The 21,418-nt window shown below is 36.8% G+C and overlaps 1 protein-coding gene across 2 annotated transcripts in view; it reads left to right on the forward strand.

Moving 5' to 3' along the window:
* The first annotated feature begins 2,699 nt into the window (after window positions 1-2,699).
* The window catches only part of LOC306860590 (arginine-glutamic acid dipeptide repeats protein-like), a 182,854-nt gene continuing 164,135 nt past the window's right edge, over window positions 2,700-21,418 (forward strand). For both annotated transcript variants that reach the window (XM_079402358.1, XM_079402359.1), the window contains exon 1: window positions 2,700-2,968. The gene's annotated coding sequence lies outside the window, so the exon portion shown is untranslated. The remainder of the gene's footprint in view (window positions 2,969-21,418) is intronic.

The following is a 21,418-nucleotide window of genomic DNA, read 5'->3' on the forward strand; positions in this document are numbered from 1 at the left end:
GCCATGAAACCTGTAATGTACATTATACCTTGACACACAGTATGTAAGGGATTACTAATAGCAGAGTTTCAGATGAGCTGCCAAGACAAGGTAGCACTGCCGTGGAAATGAGATTCAGGCCATCTGTCTTGTTCCGGCAGGAATGATAGAGGTATGGTATTCTGTATCAAGAGCTTGCATATTTCAACTGACAAAGGGAAGGGGGGGTGTGTTGTTTCTTTTTCTCGCACAAAACCTGTCTCTTAACCGCACTTGTACGTTTGACTTTGTCTCTCTGATTACAGACACCTCCTGAATCCACTTTCCTTCCTCACTCTCTCGCGCTGAAATCAATCACAGCATGCTCCTTCTCCTCCAATCAAGACCCTCGGACAAAAATTCTCCCTCTTCCCCCATTTTTATTGTTCATTCAGCCTGTCATGTCACAATAGAATAACAAGCCATCCGTTTCCCACACAATATCTCGGCGCGAGCCTCTTGATACCTTTATCATAATGAGAGGAGAAAACAGCCAGCTGTGATCATTACACCGTAACACAAAACAGTTAGACTTCAGTCTGTTTTTTTTTTTTTTATTCAGCACTATGATGCCACGGCGTGTCCATTTATCATTTTCCCAGCTTCCCTTTCTTTGTTAGACAATGCTGCACTTACATATGCAAAACATCCTGAAACCTGCTTGTAATATAGCAGGTGGTGACACCCTCGGCCCCTGAAATCTAATCTACAAATAAGAAGATGGTTTTAGACAAATCAAAAAAGATATATTTTTGATGTGTTGACTAGATAAACAATTATTTTTCTCTTTGTATACTTGTGTAATTATAATACTAGATTCTTTTTTAAAAGAATTGGTTGCGTTGACTAATTGAAAAAAAGTAATTGTTAATTATTGAATTGTAATTATTTTATTTATAATAATTTATTATTCAAACATTAGCCTACATATAATGCTTAAAATGAATAATTATAATTATGTTATAATTACTATTGATTAAATGGCTCGCTCAGGGGAGTCGCGGTCTAAATGCAGATGGCTGAAGGAATCACTAAACTAAATCTAAATTAATTTTGTTAATTCTGTGATGAATCGAAAGCCTCACCATTATCGTGTATATATCTTTCTTTTTGCAATTTGGTTCAGTTTGAATGCTAATAGGCCTAGAGAATAAGATAAGATCTGAAGTTTATTTCCCTTGAACATATGTAGCCTACTGTACAAAATGCAAAAATACAAAATGTTCAATGACCCACTGCTGAATGAATCCTCTGGGACTGACTGAAGCATCGTTTCAGAGAGGGAGAAACAGGAAGTGTGGAAGACTACAGTATAAACCAATCATTTCCACAGCAGGGAGCCCCACACTGTATGTGCTTATAAAGCACACTAGAGAAGAACATTCTAAAAGAGCATTGCATTTAGACAACATTGGTGTTTAAAGCTTGGGAATCCTGGAAATACAAGGTCATGTTACTCATAGACAGAAGTGAACAGATTTATGCTTTTAAAATGTGACTTATTCCCATTTTATATATGTGAAAACGTAGCTGTGTTTAATACATGAAGAGGAATCCACACAGGCCTGTAGCATACTAACAAATGGTGTTTTTTAACAAAGACTTTTAGTGAACAAATCATTCTACTTCGCTTCAGTGTAGCACTAAAAAAACAGCATTCAATCTGGTCCAACTGAATGAATAGTGACCGCTTCAGTGAACCAGCAGATTGTTTTGAATCTGAACGAGTCATCTCTCCTTTCTAATGGAAACCAACCAAACAGATTACATTAACAAATTATATCTTGCTCATGTGCAAACTATGAATCAGTAGTGAACCATGACCTGACTGACTATAAGGAAAGTTGGTTTGAATCGTACAGATCTTAGTAAAAAGGTTAGAAGGGGCCTAAAACTTGACTAAAGGGCCTAAAAATTTTATAATGACTAAAGATTAATAATAACCATATTAAAATAGTGTTAGGACATTACTGAAACTCTTTATTTATGCTATTATTGTAACTTTTCTATAGCTTGATCAAATTTCATTAGTGGAGAAGAATATCCCAGCAGACACAGGATGTCAATTTAACATCAGGTTGACATTGGACATGTCAATTTGGTTGAGAATGAAAATCAGTATTTGATGCCAATTTTACATTCTATATTTAATTTAGATTTAGTGTGTGCCTGCTGGGATGTGATAGACAAATATTTGCATTTGTTGGAACAGTATGCTTAAACCTATCAAATTTGTAGACATTAAATAAACAATGACATAAATAATTTGTAGCAAATTAATCATGGCTCACTCATAAATTAAAACAAAAAGTTAAAAACAACAACAGTTCCACAGCACAAATCGATGCTCGTGCGCGAGACGCTTAAAAAGCAGCCTGACGGTCAAAGACTTCTTGTGCATGATTAGAAATGATTAAAATAAGAGAATAAATACAATTAAAAATGAAAATGTCTTGTGTGAATCAAAATTCACCATCCTACCAGCACTGTTCAGTCCTACACACAAAACCACTCACACACACGTACACGCGCGTTTTTAAATCACAAAATAACCAACCTGATTGGCCCAGGTCTTACGTTCTGCTAGCGTTCAACCAATCGCAGCGCGTGACACTGGAAAGTGGGCAGAACGTTTTTACTCGCACATTATTCTTCTCGCAGGAAGAGCGGCTTTCAATCGAGGGGGGGGGATCTTTCTTACAGAAGAGAGAGAGAGAGAGAGAGAGAGACAGAAAGACAACACCGTGTCACAACACTGACCCGTTAATAACACTCCTCACCACCATAAATATTGATAAGTGACCGCCATATAATTAATATCGGTATGCCAGGAGTGTAAAACGACTCCAAAACATTTGAAGCGGCACTTGACTCTCATCCGCTAATCGCCGCTGCTCAGTAACAACATCTCAAAACATAAAATCTCTGATGTTGTAGAGAAGGATTTCAGGTAAGTTCCGCCTTTGACCGTCTTCTCGGGTGTACGGAAGATGATCCGATTAGTTTATGGCTCTTGTAATTAGCTCCGTGTGTTAATCACAGCCGATATGAGCTGCCGTTGAGGTGTTATGCTTTATTAATACAATAGACATTAGCTAGCAGGCTAGCATCATCATCATCCTCTTCATCAGTGTGTGTGTGTGCCAACGATAGTGTTTGACAAAGATACATCTTTATTTTATTCATGTGCTGATATAAACATAACAGCGTGACATTAAGTCATCGGAAGGACAGCAGACCCGGTCAGAAGGGTTATTGGAGAGTTTGGATAGGACTGAACTTGATAGTTTGGCTCGTGTTTTATTATTTCTTGCACCCGAGTCACAAGCGCTTTGTTGCAACTTGTGCTTGCGCACAATCACGCACGTATCCCCTTCACTGTGCAGTTTTTAATTGCTCTTACCCTAATTATGTTGATCTGCTAAAATAGTGTCATTGCAAGCTTGTGAGGTTACCCAGAAGAATCAGTCTCGCCTGTCTTGGGATTTCTAAATCAAGCTACCGACTTGACCACACAGTTTTATTGTCAAATGTGTCCTGAGAGGTCAGGTGACAGTATTTACACACCATGTTTGCTTAGTGTCTGGCTTGTCAGAGATGTGCTTTGAAAGATCAATCCACTGTTTTATAGTGGTTGTCATGAAGATTCAGATGGGCATTTGTATGTGTAGTTTGTTGCTAGAACTGGCTATCGAAACTAATTTGATACTAATTTGTTCTTTGACTGATCGAAAAGAGATGAATAGATGAAAACACAAATGAAGTAGATGTAAACAGGTGGTTGACACTGATTGCATTTCTATTATGTGTTGTCACTGTTACTTTGTATGTTTGCAAAAACAATGTTCAGATGATTTGATAGATACACGCTTAAGGGAATAATCCAAAAATAAAATTTTGCTGAAACTGTACGCACCCTTTGGCCATCCAAGATGTAGATAAGTTTGTTTCTTTATTGGAACAGATTTGGAGATATTTAGCCTTACATTACTTGCTCACCAATGAATCCTCTGCAGTGAATGGGTGCCGTCAGTATGAGAGTTCAAACAGCTGATAAAAACATCAAAATAATCCACAAGTAGCCTTATTCACATGACTCCAGGCCATCATTAAAAAGTGAAAAGCTGCATATTTGTATGCATAAATATTTTTAACAACAGATTATGGATTTTTTTCTCTGGAAGTAGTGTTATACGTTACGGGCTGATATTTTATCTGGAAGCAATGGTTTGACATTAAAACACTATAATGATGAGTTTATTTATTACAAACAGTTTTTGCTTCGAAAGACATTAATTGAAGGACTGGAGTCATGTGGATTACTTGTAGATTATTGTGATGTTTTTATCAACTGTCTGAACTCTCATTCTAATGGCACTTATTCACACCAGAGGACCCACTGGTGAGAAATATCTCTGTTTTCATGAAGAAACAAACTAATCTACATCTTGGATGGCCTGAGGCTGAGTACATTTTCAGCAAATTATATTTTTTGGGTGAACCGTTCCTTTAATTAGCATCCAGAGAGTTAAAACTGTGCAGCACTCAAAGTCTACAACATATAATAAAATGAATACAGAAAAAATGAGAGTTGACACTATAAACAAGATTTACACTGTATTCACCTAACAGTGAAATTCGTTAAATGAAATGAGTTCATTTAACTCAAAAATGTAAAAAAGTTAATTCAACTCCATAATACACAACTCAACTTGTGATGTGAACTCAAAAGCTAATTAGGTTAAGCAGAACTCAATCTAAATAAGTTACTATAAATTATTTAAATCTATTATTACCATACAGTCTATGATTATTACACCTATTGGCTGACCACAAAATATTTAAAAGAAATATGAGCTTAATTCATGATTTCTAAAATTGTTTTTTGAGAAGTCACGTTTGTACAACATAGGGCTAGGTGATTATGCTTTATATCTTTCATAACTAAATAGCCTAACTAAACGATATTACCTTTCATAACTAATTAAATATCTAAGCCATAATATAATAAATACATAAATCTATTTCATATTTAGCATAGCTTAATCCTTTTAAATTAATTAATTTTACTTGAGACAAAATATTATCCGGGTGTTTTTCAAAAACCGTGTGTATTTTTCCGTCAGTCACGTGCGCTCATCCCCACTGCAGTTCACTCAGTCACGTGATCACAGCCGGGGCGGCTCACGGAAAATAACAGGTAAGCATTCAAACTTCTTTATTCCTGTTTAAAGCACTTTTGAACGTTTTGTGTTTTGTCAGCTTTATCTGAAGATTAACGAGCTCAGTTATCATAATACGTGTAACATTAGCTAGCAAAGAAGCAAGGAGCTAACGCGCCTTTTTTACATCAAAGTTATCTACGGCATGTGTTAAATATGCAGTGTTATACACAACAGTTTGTCAGTGGTGGTAAATTAAGAAATATATATTTATTTTAATTTTATATATATATATATATATATATATATATATTTATATTTATTATTATTATTTTTTTTTTTTTATTTTTTTTTGTGGTTTCTCACAGCCGGACACATACAGACCTGCAAATTATATTTTTAAACTATAGAGACAGCAGACCATCTTCCTCCTCTCTAACGTTAACCGTCTCTCGCGCCACAGATCTGAAGCAAGGTACACTGTAAAAAATGATCGTGATTTTAACGGTAAAAAACTGTGAAAATGCTACGGTAAAAACCTGTTACGTGGTTAACGGAAAGTTCCTGTAAAATTTACAGGGAAAAACCGTAAACTGACGTTCCCAGAATTCCCTGCGTTCCATTTCAAATTCTGTTTGAATTTGACGTTTTTTCTTTGAAATAACTGTTTCTTCTTAGTTTTTTCTTATCAGTTATGTTTATTAGGGTTGTATGTTACATCTAATGTTGTTAAATTAATGTTTATAGCATATTTCAGTTTAATGAGTCTCACCATGATGGTGTTTAGTGCTTGTGTGAATGACACTGTGCACCTTCTGTATATTCTATTATTTAAAAGTTGCTTGTGATGGGCTTTGGCTCATCATGTGACTTTCTCATCATCACCTGCATTTGATGGTTATCAGTGTATTTCAAAGGAGCAAAACAGATTTCAGTACTTTAATAGGTTGGTATATTAAGATTATATCAGTTAAAGAAATTACGGTATTTAACTGTAAATTTAAGTTAAAACCGTAAAACCTAAAATGTTGCTACCGTATTGTTTACAGTAGAATTCTGGCAACCACAGCTGCCAGTTTTTTACCGTAAATTTTACGAATTTTTTTTTACAGTGTAACGTTAAAGCAACACATTCCCTGTATTACAATACGTTTAAACTTTTTGTTAATCGTTATTTATGATCCGCTTTGTCAGTTTCATCCACAATATCCATGTGATGCTGATCAAGTTTACTAAATCCGCCGAAGCCCCGGTGAACAAAGGGGATGAGGAGCGTTTATAATGGCTGTTTTGTTAACCTTAGTTAACATTTTACACTGTTATTTGCTCCTCACGTTGTCTTATTTAAAATTCGTACTAACAAATTGTTGTCATGCTTTTGAAATCAATCTGTTCAGAGCAAAGACAGCGAAGGGTGGTGTGATGTCATTGGCAAACAGGACGGCTGCAAAACTAATATGAGCCTAAAATGAAGTAAGTAGAATTCACATTAAACAATTTGATGGGCTTTAGTGTTGTACAAGATGTAATTTTTAATGCATCGTTCTTCAGTTTTTATTTTTTGATGAATTGCTATTAATGTAAATGTAATGATGACCAGCAGCACACATGTTAAGACTTCTTGCTTTGGTTTTTCATAAAGATGTCAAGTAATTGCCAATGCTAAGTTTGTAGTGGTTGAAAGTTGTCTTATTATGATTCATAAAAATAAGCCGTCCATAAATGTTGCTTAAGTGTGAATTAAATTTCTCAAATTTTGTGTTTTGTCTTTATGGTCAATAATGGCATCAGTCATTCAAGCTATGATCCTGGCAGATCTACTACTATCTGAAAAGAAGACTCGGCAGATTTTTTCAAGACACACAAGGTAGGACACATGACAGGACAACTTTATATTTACTTGGTAACATTTTAAACTTTTAGCTGAGATCAGCAGAAACGACTGAATAGTTGAACATTTGAGTTGTCTTAAATGGATAGCCCACAAAAAAATTCAAATTCTGTCCAGGTTTAATCACCCTCATGTTGTTCCAAACCAATTTTGAATGAATTTTATTCATCTTCAAACAAAAGTATATATTTTTGATTCATCATTTTTGTCTTTATTTTCAAGCTTCAAAAAGTGTATAGTTTTTAAAAACTAAAGTTTTTAGTTTAGGCTTTGACACATTATAAAAAACCTTTCAGAAGACTTGAATGAAACCACTTTATTCATATGGATAAACTTATCTTTAAGCTTAATTGATTGCCTAGACTTTCAATGGATTGACAAAACGGTGAGAGTTTTAAAAATATCTTAATTTTTGTTCCATAGATGAACAAGATTTGTATGTGTTTGGCATGTCATGATAGTGGGTAAATGATGGTAATTTTCATTTTGAGGTGAACTGTCCCTTTAAATGGATAGTTCACCCAAAAAAAATTGAATTCTATCATTAATTACTCACCCTCATGTTGTTCCGAACCCGTAAGACCTTCGTTAATCTTCAGAACACAAATTAAGATATTTTTGATGAAATCTGAGAGCTCTCTGACCCTGCATAGACAGCAATGCAACTGAAATGTTCCCACACCCAGAAACGTAGTAAGGACATCGGTAAAATAATCCATGTTACAACACTGGTTCAACCTCAATTTTACGAAGCTATGAGAATTCTTTGCACACAAAAAGTAAACCAAAATAATGACTTTATTCAACAATTCTTCTTCTCCAAATCACACCTTCCACCGATATCAAGAGTGCTGTTGCTGCTGACGTAGAACATCATACGCTGAGGCTTGTTTACGTGCAGAGAAACACACATACATTCATTGTGATACTCTCCATAATGGCGCAGTAGGGTGATGCGAAGGAGAAGAATTGTCAAATAAAGTCATTATTTTTGTTTTCGTTGCGCACAAAAAGTATTCTCATAGCTTCAGAAAAATTGCGGTTGAACTACTGGTGTCACATGGACCGTTTTAACAATGTCCTTACTGCATTTCTGGACCTGGGAACATTTCAGTTGCTGTCTATGGAGGGTCAGAGAGCTCTCAGATTTCATCAAAAATATCTTAATTTGTGTTCTGAAGATGAACTTACGGGTTTGGAACGACATGGTGGTGAGTAATTAATGACAGAATTTTCATGTTCGGGTGAACTATCACTTTAAACACCGTTTTTCTTTCTGTTTTGTAACAAATTCAATTCAAGCTCTAAAACATTCAGCTTATATTCAGCCCTGAAAATCCTGCTGATAAACAACTCTGGAAGTTATGATGTGAAAAAGTACTACAGGGTTTTAAATGGGCACATACTTTATTGAATAAACACTTCCCCGATCGTTCACACCTTTATTGTGATTTATGAAAATTAATTATGATGTCCGCTTTGTTTAAATATGATGATATTTGGTGACATACACTAACAAAACTTTTTACTGCATTTAGAAAAAGGGAGCCTGATCAGCTGCTGAAGGCAGCTGTCACCATCTTTGCTGTTAAGGAGGAAGAGGGAACGTTGTCTTTAAACCCATTGGATGTTTTGTTTTATTTGAAGATGATGACTGCCAAGTCTTGGGTCAGTGCACTGGTCCTTTTTTTTGTAACTAATTTGGAACTAGTCCCGTAGTTACAGTATACAAACTACTTAAAGTTTATATATAAGTGCTGTTAATCTTGAGGAAAGCGGTGGGGTTTTTTTACAGAAAAATTATCCACTTTCATATTATTTAGCAGTTATTTATTAGTATTATTATTATTATATTTAACATTTAAAATGGATTTTGTTAAACAATTCCTTGTTTGTGTGGTCGTTACTTATTTGTTGAAAAGTCTGATAAGATAGCTTAAATGTTATATTTTTGAATATACAGCCCACTGATTTTGTTTTATGTTTGAAAACATTTATGATGTATTTAAATAAATACTTGAGAAAACACTCCTGTTCTGTAATAATTTCTTTGTACCAGTGTTTTTGCTTAGTCTTATGTAACTTTATTCCTTTGAATTTGATGAACTTAAACCATTTAAGTAGCCAAGTTGTTAATTTAATTGAAGACTTAGAATTAGTTACCTGAATTCAAACTGACTGAGTGGAATAAACTTAAAATGTTTAAATAATTGATTGAGCCAACACTAAAAAAAATAAGTTAATTTAACTCGATGTAAATGAGTTATAGTACTCGTATTTATTACTTTTAAAACTTAAATGGTTTAAGGCAATCGGTTTCCTCAAAAAAATTGAATTACCATAATTTGTAGGGTTTTACAGTGTATATGGTGTATAATCAATAAACCAGTTAATTAATCAAATGTGAGGCCCAGGTTGTGAGCTGCACTTATGCTTTCTTGCCCTTGAAAAAAAAAACAAATGGTTTTAATAGATGCAACTGGTTTTCATTAGGAGTTTCCATCATCTAATTCGATTTAGGTGAAGTGTGACACAGTTATAAAAATTTGTCATTCTAGGATGTAGAACTAGAGCCGGCTAGTCACACTTAATTAGAAATAATACTGAATAAGATCATAATCATGGCATTGTTTTCTTGTCCATTCAGCATGCAGTAAACACAGGCTGAATTGTACAGCCACCTGCCACTGTGTTGCACTAAGACCAAATGGCACTCTTAACAGCTTGTGATTGGAGGAGGCAGAAGTGTGTTTTTGTGGTCCTTTTTCTCCAATGCATTAGAGAATCAGAATCAGAATAATACCTCATACAGTACTCAGCCAAGCTGTTCTGTTTTGCTAAAATGATTTAATGTGTAAAACTGTTATTTCATTCTCCTTGACTTGTTAGTATACATGGCTTTTTTTTCTGATTGTCAGGGCTCAATGAGGAATGGCCCACTGGACCGAGGCCAGTGCGAGAAGGTTTCAGGCCAGTTTACAGAACAGTCACTTGCCCTTTTGGACCAGTGCTGTGTTGCAAATGAATGTACATCCTCTGAGCTTCTGCTATATCGTCACTGAGATAATGTTTTCTAGCTGGTTAACAGACAAAGCTTTGCTGAAACTGCAAAAATGACCTGTGCTAGTCTTAAAAGCATCAGAACAGTGTTGTTTTCATTGTCAATTATTGTTTTCCAGCAAAAGTATGTTTATGAATCAAAGGATTTACATTCTAGCTGAATAATTTACAGTAGTTCTTTTTGTAATGCAAAATCTATTATTATATTAATACTTCTATTTTATTTAATTAATATATCAGAATCAGAATCAGAATGAGCTTTATTGGCCAAGTATGTTTACACATACAAGGAATTTGTTATAGTGACAGAAGCTCCACAGTGCAACAGAAAGACAGTAACAGGACAGGACACAGGTAATAAAACAAAATAACAAGAAATAGCCAATAACCAATGTACAAAGCAGCAAAAAAATACACAATATATAATATAGGCGACTATGTATGTACAGGTCAAGTATGTGCAAATTAGAAATGAGAAAATAAAAATAAAATAAGTGAGTGTGGTGAATGGATAATGAATTAGTTGTGTGTTCTACGTTTATTTATTGAGTGTTCATGAGATGTATTGACTGAGGGAAGAAACTGTTCCTGTGTCTGTAACAGTTTATTATAATTATAATAATTATATAATATAATATAATTATAATATTATAATTAATAAATAGTTTCTAACCAGTAGTAAAGTTTAAAAAAATTGAACATCTGTTAAAATATATAAAAATAATTATTATTATTAAAATGTCTGTATATTATATTATTAAATGTATTAATTCTAGTAAATTTGTGGTGTGGCCAGTGAAAATCAGAACTAAACTCTTAAAAATGGGGCAGTCGTGGCCTAATGGATAGTGAGTCAGACTTGTAACCCAAAGGTCGTGGTTTCGAGTCTCAGGTCCAGCAGGAATTGTCGGTGGGGGGAGTGAATAACCAGCACTCTCTCCACCCTCAATACCACGACTGAGGCCCTTGAGCAAGGCGCCGAACCCCGAACTGCACCCTGGGCGCTGCAGCATTGGCTGCCCACTGCTCCGGGTGTGTGTTCACGGTGTGTGTGTGCACTTGGATGGGTTAAATACAGAGCACAAATTCCGAGTATGGGTCACCATTCTTGGCAACATGTCACTTCACTTCACTAAAATAAAGGTGCTTCAAAAAGTTCTTCACAGCGATGCCATAGAAGAACCATTTTTGGTTCCACAAAGAACCATTCAGTCAAAGGTTCTTTAAAGAACCACCTCTTTCTTACCTTTTTATAATCTGTAGAACATTCTTTCGCCACAAAGAACTTTTTGTGAAACTGAAAGGTTCTTCAGATGTTAAAGGTTCTTAATGGAACCATTTAGAGAAAAAGGTTCTTCTATGGCACCTTTATTTTTAAGATTTAAGATCTAACTGGGTCTTGGCTGTCATCTGAAATGTTGTAGTGATACTTTGTGGTTTTGCTGTACAGATGCAATTGAGCCATAGTTGCCAATTTTATTATTTTGCAGACTTGCAACATTAAGTGACATTCTCCTCACAAATAGACTTGTCTTAAGCACAATGGCTTAGCTTTATGGTTGCTCCTTAACAGTGATTTTCAGCACCATCTACCTCGGGTTATGTGCTTATCTAGCAGGCTGAAAGAAAAAGACAATCAAACAGGCTGGGATTATCACATGAGCATTTGGTCGTGCACAGACCTCAAAGCTGATGTCACCCATTTAACAAAACGCTTAGACCCACATGATGCCTTTTAATGAAGAATCTATAACACTGACATGAGCGCACAGGTTCTTGTTTGTTGCTGCTGTATTTGTGCACATAGTTGTCAGAGACTTCGAAGCCGCTAGAATAACTCTCAATTTGCTATTCTCTGATGATCTTGTTATTTCAGCGTCATGCTACAAAACGAGTGTGTGGGAGTCTTAACAGTGTAGGAGAAAGCTATCAGTAATCATTCTCTGCTGGCCAAAGGGCATGAGAGTACTCTCAAGGGTATCACAGAGCAGCTATGTAAACTGTTGAACAAAATCAGTGTCACACTGACTCACAGCTGTGCTCATTTTTCACCCCTAAAGGCGATGGCCTATTGTATTTGCTGTATGTATAGGCCTGGCTCAGCTTTTGAAAACAGGTTAAAGCGCAGCACATCCTTCTCATCGCAAAAGCAGCACTCAATTCAGCCACATCCCGCCTTTTGAATCTTGTTTCCCGAACACACTGCAAGACGTTTTCATATTTGAAGAAGATTCATGACTGTGTTGAGTCGCTCTCGCATTTTAACAGCAGAGAGGGGTTTTGTGGATAAATAGCTTGACTGTCACATCGCTAGCTCTTTCACACCATGGACAATAACTAACTACAAAGTTTAAAGGAATAGTTTACCCAAAAATTTAAATTTACTTAACATGTACTCAGCCTCAGGCCATCCAAAATGTAGATGAGTTTGTTGCTACACTGCAACAAACTTGGAGAATGAATCTACCTATGAATCCTCTGCAGTGAATGGGTGCCGTTAGAATGAGAGTCCAAACAGCTGAAAAAAAACATCACAATAATTCACGTTATCCATGTGACTCCAGTCCACCAGTTAGTGTCTTGTGAAGTAAAAAGCTGTGTTTGTAAGAAGCAAGTCCATCATTAAGATATTTTTAACTACCCCTCAGTCCTCTATCAATAATATTGTCTTCTCCAGTGAGAAATTTATCTTGTCTGAATCGGGAGAGAAATATGCACAGATCAAACACTGTTTACAAGAAAAAAGAGTCCAACAGTTCTAAACAAATATGTTGGTGGAATTTAATGTGAGAGGATGGACTTTTTTTTTTTTTTTTACTGGAGGAAGTGTTATTTTGGCTTTGTTTAAATTACTTATCAGATTATTTATCAATTATCAGTCATTTGAACTCTCATTCTGACGGCACCCATTCACTGCAGAAGATTCATTGCTGAGCAAGTGATAGAATGCTAAGTTTCTCCAAAACTCTTCCAGTGAAAAAACAAACTCATCTACAACTTGGATGGCCTGAAAGTGAGTAAATTTGCATTAAATGTTAATATTTGCGGGAACTATTCCTTTAAAGATCTCAAGAATTTACAGCAGCAGTTGACATAACTGCCACACACGCTTGTAAGAAACAGAACGTTAAGGTTCATTGGCGTGGAAGGTAATATAATAATCATTATAGTTATCTTATAATATAGTTATGTTCTTGGTGTGAATGTGCCTTAATTCTCTTTTATTAGTACAATGCTGAACATCACTGACGAAGTGAGACGTAGCCTGCTGCGTACACTTGTGCCTCGCCGTATTATCCACATCAGTCAGGCTGTCTCGCACAATCCTAGATTCTCGTACTCTTTTAGGATAGAGGCAGCAATCGGGGAATCGGTGACAACAGAAGTAATCTGGTTAGCGTTTTTGGCATGGTGTGAATCCATCTTTTGAGCAAGAGTGTGCTCAGAATCCACCCAAGAGGGCAATTTGGGGCTGCTGCTGCCAGGGCCAGTGTGAAGCAATCATGGGGAGAGCAGTAAATAATGGGTTGTAAATGGAAGACATTTCCTATGAAGTGTCAGTCAGGCGACTGGAGGGGAGATCCCATGTGGATGCTGGTGTGCTCTCACTGCCTCGCTTCTCTGAGCTGATTTGTCAATATTTAGGCAGGGAGAGGCAGCATTTACATAATGCTCCATCACATTGACACACTGTTCCTTTTGATCCTAGCCTTGAGTCATAGTTGACTGACCCTGCGTGCAGCTTAGCACAGACTTGGAAATGTGTTATAGTGCCGCGACATTTTGTGCTAGGAGAAACGGAGGCGAATAAGGTAGATTTTTCTCCCAAGGAACCTATTCTTTAAATTAAGCGAAACCATAAAAGTAGTCTCCGCCTTTTTGTTTACTCAAAAGCTTCGAAAGGTGCGTTATCAGTTAAAGGAATAGCTTAATTGAGTATTTGTGTTTTAATGTTAATTACAGCAAGTTTCTAAATCACTGAAGGCCCGTTCACACCAAGTACAATTACAATAAAGCTATTGTTTTAAAAATCATTCTAAATTTAAAAGAATAGCAGAGTTCATATAATATAACGATATATAACACTGTGGTGAATGATAAAAACAACTAATCCTGATTTAAAGAGCTTAAGCATATAAAGTGGCAAATGACAAAACTGCAGTTTATGCTTATAATAAACAGATTGATGTCATACGTTGGTGTAGATTAGGGCTGCACGATATTGGAAAAAAAACTTTTTGGATTTTGTTGGTGAGCAAAGCAGCATATAAAATAAACAAATTACAAGCATATATAAATATAACACAACAAAGATACAAATGAAATAAACAGTGCTTAGTATTCAGGGACAGAAATTTAATAATCAAATGGAAAATAACACTGCATAGTCTTCACTGTATAAATGAAATCCAATAAATCTGTGTTAAAGCTACAAAAGTGATTTTTCTGTGTTTTGTTTTTTGATTAACATGACACAGAAAGCAACAGGGACATTAACTGCTGTTATTGTTATCCTCTTTCTTTCCCAATTGTTTACCTTCACCCAAGTTTTTTACAAGGATACATGCAGAGAGACATGCATTTTGACATAGTTTTGTGCATATGTGTCATTTCAAGTACAAATAGTAGCGGAAGTGAATGGCATTCAGTGTTTACGTGCATCTGCGTTGCCCTCACCGTGTCTACACTGGACGCGAGTGGCACAACGCGATGTCATTCAATATTATTTGTATAGCGCTTTTAACAATGCAAATTGTATCAAAGCAGCTTTACATCGGCTTGATATAAAGCTGGGTGGCTTTATATCAGCTTTACAGTATTTAGACGGGGAAATAGTTTGTCGAAATAGTGTCATTTTCCTCTGGCCAGAAAAAATCAGCAATTTAAATCTAGGCTAAAGTAGAGTCAGATTGTGCAAAGGACTCATCTGGTTCCTGTGGTCTTGCCCCGATGGCCGTCTTGGAGACAGGGTCTTCACTGGGGATCAGTCTCTGGGGCTCATCTAGGTGTCCTGGCTGTAGAGGTCATCTCTAGGTGCTGATCCACCATCTGATCTGGATACGGACTGGATCCGAGTAGCAGCAGTGACCATTTGATCTGGATAAAGTCTGGATCTGGGTGGCTACGGTGACCTCGGAAATAAGAAAGAACAGACTAATATTAGCGTAGATTCCATTCTTCTAACGATGTAACAAGTACATCGGATGTTTTGGGAAGTGTTCCCGGTTGACCTAATTAATGCAGCCTAACAATCCTTTAACGGATTTGAATTATAGAAATGCGATAGTGTATTATGTGTTAGCCAGGTTAAAGAGATGGGTCTTTAATCTAGATTTAAACTGACAGAGTGTGTCTGCTTCCCGAACAGTGTTAGGTAGATTGTTCCAGAGTTTGGGCGCTAAATAGGAAAACGATCTCCCACCTGCAGTTGATTTTGATACTGTAGGTATTATCAAATGGCCAGAGATTTGAGATCGCAGCGGACGTGAAGGACTATAATGCGATAAGAGCTCACTCAGATACTAAGGTGCCAAACCATTCAGGGCCTTATAGGTAATTAGCACGATCTTAAAATGTATACGATGTAGGGATGTAACGATTACCGGTTTGACGATAAATCATGATAAAATTCCCCACGGTTAGTATTACTGTTTCATATTTTAATTATCATTAAAACCGTATTCGATTACCGCGATCAGAACAACTCACGATAAATAAATACTGTCCAGCATAAAGCAGAGTGTAACAGTGTCACGAGCGCACAGCAGCAGAGTTTCATTCTGAGTGAAAACAGGGCGGAAAAACTGTGAGGTTTTAAAAGAGTGCTGAGGGAATTATACAAATGAATATATCAGTGAATTAATTATATGAATGTACCTCTGAAGGATCTGACTGTCTTCAGAAAGGATTCAATGGCATTTTGTTTTCATCTCAGCTCCATATAAGACCTAAAGGAAGTGTTCTTAAACACAATACTGCTTTGTTCGTGGAGTTCACGGGAATCAGCTGAAATTCAGCTTTTCCATATAAAGCGCCACCTGCTGGCAGAGAGTGGATTTACAGACACTTATTTACATTCAGCCTGTGTGCAGTTTCTGTCTGGCCAAAAAACGGACCAAATGTGCATGACCTGCTGTAAATTTTAACCGGTTGATGAAAAACAAGCTTATGTGGATTCTACACATTTAAACAATTCAGATAAGTTAGAGAATTATTTATGGAGCAGTCGAGCAGATAAGTGGATAGAGAGTTGGACTTGTAACCTGAAGGTCGTGGGTTCGAGTCTCAGGTCCGGCAGGGATTGTAGGTGCGGGAGTGAATAACCAACACTCTCTCCACCCTCAGTACCACGACTGAGGTGAGACCCTTGAGCAAGACACCGAACCCCCAACTGCTCCCCGGGCGCCGCAACATCGGTTGCCCACTGCTCCGGGTGTATGTTCACTACTGTGTGTACACTTGGATGGGTTAAATGCAGAGCACAAATTCTGAATATGGGTCACCATACTTGGCCACACACCACTTCCCCCCTCCCCTTCCCCTTATTAATTAATTATCATTTTGACTTAACTCTTTTCTTTAAAGGCTGAAATGTGAGGTTTACCTTTATATGAAACTTTTTCAAAGCTTTATTTGAACATTTACATTATTTATTTGAACATGCTATTAAACTGGTGTCAGTCAAGTTGTCATTTAAAATCCAGACCTCATTGGTAATGTTATTGTTTTAGTGATTATGCAAACAAAAAGTCATTTTATTTGCTGTTTGTTGATTTTTAAGTATAAAACTTGAAGTGATTTATGTATCGGTACTTTTTGAACATCTCCAGCACATTTTAACAATACCGTGATAATACTGATAACCGTGATAATTTTGGTCACTATAATCGTGATGAGAAATTTTCATACCGTTACATCCCTAATACGATGTTTAATAGGGAGCCAATGCAGTGTTGACAGAACCGGGCTACTGTGGTTTTACTTCCTGGTTCTAGTAAGAACTCTAGCTGCTGCATTTTGAACCCGCTGGAGTTTGTTTATTAAACATGCAGAGCAACCACCAAATAAAGCATTACAATAATCTAGCCTCGCGGTCATGAACGCATTAATGCTTCTGCATTTGACATTGAGAGCATAGGTCGTAATTTAGATATTTTTAAAGATGGAAAAATGCAGTTTTTCAAATGCTAGAAACATGTTTTTCGAAGGAAAAATTGCTATCAAAAAGTACGCCTAGGTTCCTAACTGATGAATAAGAATTTACAGAGCAGCCGTCAAGTATTAGACAGTGATCCAGGTTATTACATGCAAAAGTTTTTGGTCCAATAATTAACACCTCTGTTTTTAAGAAATTGCTAGTCATCCAGTTTTTGAAATCAACTATACATTCCGTTAGTTTTGCAAATTGGTAAGTTTTATCAGGTCGCGAAGAAATATAGAGCTGGCTATCATCAGCATAACAGTGAAAGCTAACACCATGTTTCCTAATGATATCTCCCAAGGGTAACATGTAAAGCGTAAAAAGTAAGGGGCCAAGTACTGAGCCTTGAGGTACTCCATACAAATGCAGATGTGACAAAATACAATAGAACCAATTATAATCAGCGATGCTGTGTAACTGACTACACAAGATGCGGCGGGACGCAACAAATCCCCGCCAATAAACTGATGCCTTGTTCTATTTATGACATACTAACACAAAGTTCAAATGATTGGCAACGGTCGCTTTGTCGCGTCCAGTGTAGACAGACTTTGGGGCCATTCACATGGTGCGCCTAAAAACGCATGGAAAACGCCGTGCCACTTTCTCCTTCTTTCCATAGAGCTCAAGAGCTTGCGCTTTGCAACCGTGACCTGCGCTCTCCTCAACGACGCGGAAGTTTAAAAATGAATATCTTTGTACAGCGTCCGGTGCCTGTGTGTGAGCAAAGACAATGATCAGTATAGGCCTACTAAACATCGCACATCCTGTGATGTGACTATCGTGGATGCGCACAACGCGATATCGATGCTAAAACGATATATCGTGCAGCCCTAGTGTAGATGCTTATGTAATTATTGTTACAGTTATCATTCTTGGTGTAAGTGGAAGTGAATGAGCCTGTGATCAATATGTTAATGATTTCAGCATGGAAAAAATCACATGCTATCTTAAAGTTGTACTTTGCAACTTTGTCAAACTCTTAATCCTTGGAATGACTGTAAAAACTATAATTTAAACATCTTTGCAGCTCAGAGTTTTAACAGAAGACTTAATGCAAGCTTCTATAAACGTATAAGCTTCAGATTTCTGCTTTTAAATCCATTCCCTTTCATTTTGTCTCTGTTTTTCAATTTTTTTATGTATATGAGGAATGAGTTAAAATGATTTATTGTGGTGATCAACATTATGCCTGCTTTCGACTGGCCTTAACTGACCCAGAGCATTACTTTAAGGCACTGAGGTGAAAGTTAGTTTCTCGATTATCTCATCACTGGTCTACCTCTAATTTACCTCTTACCTTGCTGTCATTAATCGTGCCTCTTCTTTGTAGCGTGTAACTGATGGCTGCCATCTAGGTCATTCTTTATGCGGCTGTTGTTCAACGGTAAGGTCTGCTTTGATTTGCAAAGACCGCAAATCACCCTTGTTTGTTGGAAATCCATGATTCCTCTTTGAAAGATCTGATGCCCTGGACAATGCTGTCATGCTTCTTCCGAAGAGCTCTTGATGGGCCATTCAAATTCTGTGTACTCATTAAATTTAACAGTCTGACAACACACACTGACAGCACGCATAACAATCCAGCTCTTTCATTCTTCTCAAAAGATGTTTTCTGGTGTGTGTATGTGTGTGTAGCACAAATGCCAAAAGCGGGTAATTGGCTGCAGCAGTGCTTTCTGCATCTGTTGTTTTAAGATATTAGGCTGACACTCAGGGCAGCCTGGCAGAAATGAGACAGGCCTCCTTTCTTCCTCCCTGACACCGAGAGGCTCTCTGTGTCTTGAGCATGGCTGATTTCCTTGTGTTTCTTGACAGTTTTTGAGAGAGTCATGCAAATGTATTGTACATCATTTTTCTTGTTGTGTCTAAGAAGAGAGAAAAACAAGCAGCAAGATATGCTGAGGTTGTGCTGCAAACTGTGTAGCTTCAGATACTTTTTTGTAGCCTAATCATTTCTGCAAATGTAATAGATATTTTATCATTGCACAGTCAGTGAGTGGAGATGTTATGTATCTTTATTACATGGCTCTCTGGAATACTTAGGAGTTCCTGTTAAAGCCATACAATGAAAACAGATCGGAAGAACTACTAGGAAATGCAAAGACAGCTGGATAGGAGACAATGTAACAAATAAATAAGTGAGAAATTAATGTGTTGATTTAATAATTCAAATTAAGGGGATAGTTCACCCAAAAATTAAAATTCTGTCATGAATTACTCCCCTTATGTTGTTCTAAACTCGTAAGACCTTTGTTTATCTTCGAAACACAAATTAAGATATTTTTGATGAAACCCAAGAGCTTTTTGACCCTCCATAGACATCAAGGGTCCTACCACGGTCAATTTGTTTATTTTTGTGTGAACTATCCCTTTAATGTGCATTACCTCAAATGTCAATAAATACATTGCAGCAATACCATTTTATTTTATTGTTTTAACATTAAACCTATCAATAATAATAATAATAATAATAATAAATATTACTACTAATAATGTTCTTTGAGTTGGAATTTATTTTATATCCACTATTTATTTATTTATTTTGTAAATAGCCATCTTATAATTGAAATACTATGAATTCAGCTGCATTGCATAATAAACCTCTTCAGGGTGTTACAACATCCCTCTACTACACACACTGGGGTCCTGATCTCCCCATCATTTTATAATTTTTTTTTTTTTTTTTGAGGTAGCGACTAGCTGTCTATCCCTTAAATGATGGATAACAGACCAGTTCCTTTTAGTATTCACACAGTTATGAAAAGCTTATAGTATAAGTCAGTAGTTTATGATGGCATAAAAAGGGTCAAGAGTCAAAAGCAGTCAAGCAGTGACATTTGCCTTTGTAATGCCAAGTGTGTTATACCATGGCTGTATTTCGCCATGTAACTGTGACCAGACACCATCAGAGCTGCTGATGGAACTTCCTGCCAGTGAACAGCTTAACGTAACATGCTCAAGAATTATGGGACCCTTCTCCAGATTGCTCCAAGATGTCCTCCCAGATCAGACAGAAGTGTGCTATGGAAGTCATCCTGTGGAACTGGGGAAGGGGGAGAGAGACATTCATGATTTTAAAGCAAAGCCAAAGCAGATGTTGGGAAATGAAAGTACCAAAGGCTTACTATAGGCTTCCATGACGTATCCCGAGAGCAGGAAGGGGTGCGGGGAGCTAATAACAAACTGGTGTTTTTGTTTTAATAGTGAACCACTTGGCTGCCTGTCTGCTGTCAGTAGAGAGGGTGGAAAATAAGATGGCATATTGTAAGAGAACGGAGCCATGTTGCCTCGTCCCTGCTGACTGAAGAGTCACATTGCTGATTAGGTAAAAGATTGGCTGCTGTAATGACGTGACAGTGAACATTGCACACAAACACGGTCTCTGCATACTGCTTTTATTGCCTCGCTTCTACATCTGCCGAGTAGTGTCTGTAGTATAGTACTATCTTTTGCTAATGCCAGTGTTTTCAGGGTACAGTAATGGGGAGTGCATATACACACACCCCCACAGGGATATAGACAGTCACCGTTTTCCTTGACACTCTGAGTCTGTTTCTAGTCTGGTTTGTCCATTTGTAAGTGCATTAGTGTGAGGAATGAGAGCGGCGCAGAGGAGAGGATGTATTAGCAAAGCCATACAATTTTCTGTGATGCATTAGCACGGGCTGGGGGAGGAGAGCCCAGGCTTCTGCACTGTGTTTGACATGTGCCTTTCAGTAACATCACACATAAACCTGCTGGCCCATTAACCAACGCTTTTAAATATTGAACCAGCTTGTTTATTAGCAAGGCAGAATCGTCTGAATCATCTTAACCCTAGAACGGCTATAGCTAAATGCAAACATTGATTCTTTATAAAAGTACTTGTTTTGTCAATGAAAATACATTTTAATGATAATTTAGTTTGTGGTTATTGGTTTTGGATTTCTGAAATGTGAAATAAAAACATTATTTAAAGTGAAGAATAGCAAATAAAAAAAGAAAAATTGGATGTTCGATAGCTATCAGCAAAATCAGGGCTCAACATAAGCATTTAGCATTTTTTATGTGTAAATATAATATATAATATATTATAATATATTT

Source organism: Barbus barbus (assembly GCF_936440315.1).
Source record: "Barbus barbus genome assembly, chromosome: 41".
Lineage (NCBI taxonomy): Eukaryota > Metazoa > Chordata > Actinopteri > Cypriniformes > Cyprinidae > Barbus > Barbus barbus.